This window comes from Anguilla anguilla, chromosome 1 (assembly GCF_013347855.1).
Source record: "Anguilla anguilla isolate fAngAng1 chromosome 1, fAngAng1.pri, whole genome shotgun sequence".
In the NCBI taxonomy this organism is placed as follows: Eukaryota; Metazoa; Chordata; class Actinopteri; order Anguilliformes; family Anguillidae; genus Anguilla; species Anguilla anguilla.
In genome coordinates, this window is record NC_049201.1 from 9,313,838 (window position 1) to 9,319,910 (window position 6,073).

At 43.3% G+C, this 6,073-nt stretch overlaps 1 long non-coding RNA gene across 1 annotated transcript; it reads right to left on the bottom strand.

The window, feature by feature from the left end:
- Window positions 1–1,176: 1,176 nt before the first annotated feature.
- Window positions 1,177–2,425, bottom strand: LOC118209289. Its single transcript, XR_004761695.1, has 2 exons — window positions 2,043–2,425; window positions 1,177–1,444 (listed from the first exon to the last, which is right to left on the bottom strand). It is a non-coding gene; the product is annotated as an uncharacterized LOC118209289 (long non-coding RNA).
- Between the last annotated feature and the right edge of the window lie 3,648 nt (window positions 2,426–6,073).

Genomic DNA, 6,073 nt, shown 5'->3' on the forward strand with positions numbered 1-6,073 from the left:
GTGGGTCTGGACGGAAAATAAAGGCTGCATTCTTTCACATCGTTTGCATTGAGATTGGACTGCAGACGGGATTCTCCCTCCTCACCAGTCTGCAGCCAAGCTTGGACAGCTCTGCCACAGGCCTTGCCTGTACCTCCTGAGCAGAGACTAGATCAGCCTGATGAAGTGGTGGCGAAGGAGACAGACTGCCCTCGTTTATTCAAGAAATTAAAACGAACAAACAAGCAAACAAGCAAGCAAACAGCCTCCTTGGGCCTCTTAGCCAATGAGCACAGTGCATAGAAATAGGTAAGGTATATATTCCAGTAAGGGAGGCATTATGTTGCCTCTGTGTGTTCATGAATTTTTTTCCACCACTACATGGATATCAGAGAAGAAAGGAAACATTTTTGCTCACACATTGGTGTGAAACTGTCTTTGATGGTTGCACTGTTGAGTTATTGGTATGTTACCATGATATTATACCAGTTTGTGCATTGCCATGAATTACTTCAGTCTGTTTCATATTATTTGTTTCTTTCCTTTTTGTGACTTATATACATTGTTATACTTATGAATTAGCAGCATCTGTGTACCTGCTCAAAGCACCGATAGTCCTTTCTGTGAAAGGATCTCACATCATTCTGCAAGAACCTTCAAAGTGAAATATTGTGAACCCCCTATAGTGAAATGCTTTTGTAAAAATGAAGTCCAGTGTGTGCCTTTCAGGTACGTGTTTTCAGAAATAGACAATAAAAAGGTACATTTATTTGCCAAAGCCAAACATTTGAGTCCGTTATTGAATTCACAATAATATTCATATGAATGCACATTTAAAATTTGTGACATTTATTTTTAAATGTTGGTGCATAAATGGTTTTCTAAGTTATTGTATGCTTGACTGTATGCAAACACATCACTACTAACTTCCAGAAATGGCAATATCACAAAGACGATATTCAGACGGTGGAGTAACAGCCCAGGTAAACTTCATTACGGAACGACACTGACACCTGCTGACATTATGCGTGTTCTGCATCGGTGGCCGATGTGGAGACCCTGCCCTCTGCTGGACAAAAAGGATAATACATAGCCTTTCTGTTACTGTGCATTGAATTCCCAAGAGCAAGCGGTCATATGGTCCCATCTTGATCTCATCACACCATCTTCTTGGAATGCCAGTAAGAGAAACGCAAATAAATAATAAAAAATAATAATTTTATTGCAATGTGCTTTCAATTCCAATGTTTTTATTGCCTCTTGTAAACAGCCCACTAAAGCTTTAACTGCCCCTTTTCTATCTCTCATACACACGTACACACACACACACACACACACACACACACACACACACACACACACACACGTGCAGACACACCGAGCACTTTAGTCCAGTGGGCTGATGCATCTCTGTTGTCCCATAAGACACCAGTCTGGAACCTGAAGCTCCCATTTGCCGTCTGATCTGGTAGGAATGCAGCACCAGTTACTGTCACATCACTTATACCAATAAAGCACTGCCACATCACCAATATCACTTACACCAATACAACACTACCACATCACCAATATCACTTACACCAATACAACACTGCCACATCACCAATACCACTTATACCAATACAACACTGCCACATCACCAATATCACTTGTACTAATGCAACACTGCCACATCACCAATACCACTTATACCAATACAACACTGCCACATCACCAATATCACTTATACCAATACAACACTGCCACATCACCAATATCACTTGTACTAATGCAACACTGCCACATCACCAATACCACTTGTATAAATGGTATTGGTGATGTGGCAATGTTGTATTGATATAAGTACAACACTGCCACATCACCAATACCACTTATACCATGCTTAATCGAAATCACATGGCATATACTCCGCTATCATGTTTTATCACCAAAAAAAAAAAAAAACCAATGCGTTTCAACAGCCAATCACGTGAAAGAGCACTCGCTGTGATCCCCCCGGCATCATTATGCAAAAACGATTCCCTTTGTACTTTGCACAAAGGACAAATCCACGATGAACAGACCTGATTTGGGACGTTGCAGAGGCTGGCCACTGGGTGTCAGTGTTCGCCGCGCGTCCCAGGAGTTTTCCGCATCAGCGTTCCGGAACACCCGGCACTGGTGGGTTCCGCTGAGTGGAGAGCTGCCTGGGGTGTGGGTGGGGGGTGGGGGGGGTGGGGGGCTCACGCGTTCCCAACACCTTTGCTCTTCTTGCGCTCCCGATTCGGAGTGCCATGGAGGTGCGACATACCCGTCACATTCCTCCTCGCTGCTGTCCTCTGTGACAACCTTAAAGAGGTGCTGTCAAATGCTGTTAACCCTTTAAGGTGTATGACCACACATACATGAGTAGAATGTCCTTAACTAGTCATTCTTGTGTGTGTTAGAACACTGACCTGAAATTAAAAAAAAAAAAAAAGGAATTTTTCAAAAAACCTACTTTAAAGGGATTAACTCCAGATTACTATCATACATTCTCATAATGGTGGAACAGCCATAATAGGTTAACATTCTGAAAACTAAATGACTTTTTAAAATTACATTTCCACTACTCAGAACAAAAAAACTTTTGAATATATACGTACATGCTTCAGGCCTGGCACATTACACGTATTTCTTTTTACTGTTCAGTTTTACAGCAAAGATATTTTCTTTTGCCTGGAAAAATTGGTAGTTTCAGAAGAGTCTAAGTACAGGGCCCCGCCCCCCAACTCCTTCTCTGTGTATCTTTCAAACACACACACAGAGACACGCCCATCGCTCCCCCGATGATGTCTGAAACAGATACCTCACACGCTTATGGTAGCTTTCAGTATTTTTACAATGGAAAACGTAGTGCAGATCGTTCTGTTCCTCCCTGTGCGTGCTTATCGTGTGAGTTCAACACGAGGCTGTTCTGACATCAGCAAATTTGAGCTCTCAAAAAAAAGTTCTGTTTAATGTCCGGTAGATATAAACATGCATCTTTTATGGAATGGAAATCTCTTGCTCTTTTCTGTTGGTGGCATTTTTAAGAAAAATGTAATATCACCTGTCAATTTGTATCACAAACATTTCATTTTAATTGAAGGCCTGTGTATTGAAACGCCACACAGACATTCACAGAAATGTTACATTTGGCAAAATCAGTACAAACACAGTCAAAAACATACGGACTCAGCAAATAGAGAACACCTCTCTCTCTCGCTCTCTCGCTCTCTCTCTCTCTCTCTCTCTCTCTTACCTCCCAGCTATACTTGTTGTACAGGAAATCAGTCACTGCCATCACTGTCACCATGGCAACACAAAAGGGAAATCTATTTTATCACAGTGCACACTCTCACTTTCTGTCTGTCTCTCTCTCTCTCTCTCTCTCTCTCTCTCTCTCTCTCTCGCTTTCCACTCTTTCTATCTTTACTTTCTTGGGGAATATGTACGACATATGAAGTTAGGGATCTGGATGGTGGGGTGAAGGGGGAGTTGGTGGGGGGGGGGGTGGGTTGGTAAAGTTGGGACAGTCAGCAAATTCATCCACACATACGCCTATCTGTGCCATATGGCTAAATTTGCTTAGAAGCCCAAACCCACGGCTGCGTGGAAAACGCACATCCTGATTCTTTATTGACAATGGGAGGAGAGGGAGAAGACAAAGTGAAATTTTGACTGAAATGTCAGTGAATGTCAGAGGAGGCGGGGGGGGGGGGGGGGGGGGGGGGGGGCTGCTGTTCCCTTTGGCGACGCCCACACAGCACCAGGCGCAGGGGGATCCGTGTCCGGGACAAAGGAAGCAGGCCGTCCAATTTACAGGCTCAGTTTAATCAGAGGACCCCTCTGCCCGGCCTGTCTGGGTGGGACAGCAGGTGTCCAGTCTTATAGTCGCTTATTTGAGAAATGGCTTTAGGGCCTAGTCTACCATGACGTCCCTACAGCAGCTTACAAAAAACCTGCCCCTGTGCCGACTCCTCCCCCCCCCCCCAATTAAAGAAGAAACCAGTGCTGCTCTTTTTTTTTGGAATCGGATAATGTCCCAGTCCGACAGGCTCAAGCAGGCTCCACTCGTTTCTATGAAAGCCGCGTATCGTCCTTATCAAATATTAATTTCATTTATTTAATCACGCGGCAAATCTGATAAAGTCCTCAGGAAGCTCACGGTGATCTTTAATTTATGTTAACGAGGAGGAAAAAGGCGAAACAATGGAAAACTACTTCATCATGTTCTGCGATTTCACCGAGCGCCCCCCCCCCCCCCCCCCCCCCCCATTCACCCCTCTGTTCCTTATCTGGTCCTCCATCTGTATCGGGGTAAAAAGAGCTTTCAGCAACTCTCACAAGAATTATTGTGGGGTGCGAATTACTTGAATTTTTTCATCATTCATATTTTCAGACCAGAAGCTTGAACTTAAGGAGATATACATTTCCAGTCTTTCCCCTTCTTTTATATATATATATATATTTTTACCTGTAATCAATATATGTTCATTATACAAATAAAAATGGCACTCCATATGTGAATTGTTTTCTCAGTGTTTCTTTGGGGGTAGGTAAGGGGTAGATTTTAGGGGTAGGTTTTCTTCTCGCTGTTTCTTTGGGGGTAGGTAAGAGGGAGGTCCGCAGGCTGTAATGACCTCATCCTAATCACAGCGCCTCTGATGCACAGACCCTTAACGCCCAGCTGTCAGAGGAAGCAGATGGTTTCAGATCAAGATTGAAAATGCACACCCCTCCCCCCTCCCCACAGGGAAACAATAAGAAACAATACTACCTCACCTGGAGTGCCATTTTTATTTGTATAATGAATATGGATATGATGATGATAATGATAACAACAACAACAATAATAATAATAATAATAATAATAATAATAATAATAATAATAATAATAAAAGTTGTTGTTGTTGTTGTTGTTGTTGTTGTTGTTGTTGTTGTTGTTGTTGTTGTTCTTCTTCTTCTTCTTCTTCTTCTTCTTCTTCTTCTTCTTCTTCTTCTTCTTCTTCTTCTTCTTCTTCTTCTTCTTCTTCTTCTTCTTCTTCTTCTTCTTCTTCTGCTTATTATTATTATTATTATTAGTGGAAGTAGTAGTAGCTGCTGGGGCCAGAATCAACTAGATACAAATCTCTTTCAGCTAGTTCATGGACTGATGGTAGCAGAGACACGCTGGTGAATAATTCCTTTTTTCTCTCACCTCTCATCAGAGATGGAGGAGATAATGACATTATATCTGCATCCCCTCCCCCATCCTGGCACCGCCGGCCCCGCCCCCCCCCTCCCTGCCCTGCATGGGAGAGAGCGTGTGCTGGTGAGAGAGGCGGCTTGATGATTGACATCACCTCCTAGTTTCAAGGTTCGAGACCGGCTGTTCTGTGAAGTGAAGTCACTGACTCATAGCGCTCTTCAACCTGTCTCTCCCTCTCCCCCTCCTCCCCATCTCTCTCTACAACAGAGCTGGGGAAAAAAAGAGTCGAGAATGGGTGATTCATAGAAAAATGTATTTTTGGAAAACGTTCGTAAGAACTGGAATTGCGATTGTTCTGAGCCGTGGCCAGGGGTGAGGGGGACGTTTTTCTTGAGTCAAATGTATAGAGCAAATTTTTTTTTAAAGTACAGTGGGTGGTCAGGACACACAGTACAACGAAAGCGTGTACGCCTCTCCAAAATTCAGCCCGAGACAGCGAGGTGAGACTGACTGCCGTCTCTCGGTTTTCTTGTTTTCATTCACGTTTCCGGCGCTCTTGTGAGATGCTCGGGCCGAGCAGCCTGCAGCGCTGCAAACTGACGACGGATCCCCGTCAGAATAAAAACATGCAAAATATGGCCCTGCGTATTCAGCCTCTGGAAAAAAAAAAGAAAAAGAAAATCAAGCCACATATTTCACAACGCATCTTTATTTATGCTCGATAGGCTGACAGTGACTGTCCCATGAATTGGTGTGAAGGAAGACCACATGGTTAAGGAGAAAGATGACAGAAAAAGGCAGATTTTCAGTAAAATTAAAGGAAGCGAACACAAGGGACCCAGACAGCACTTCCCCACCACAGAAAATGCTGTTGTACATTTACAGATATGTGTTGTATGTTTA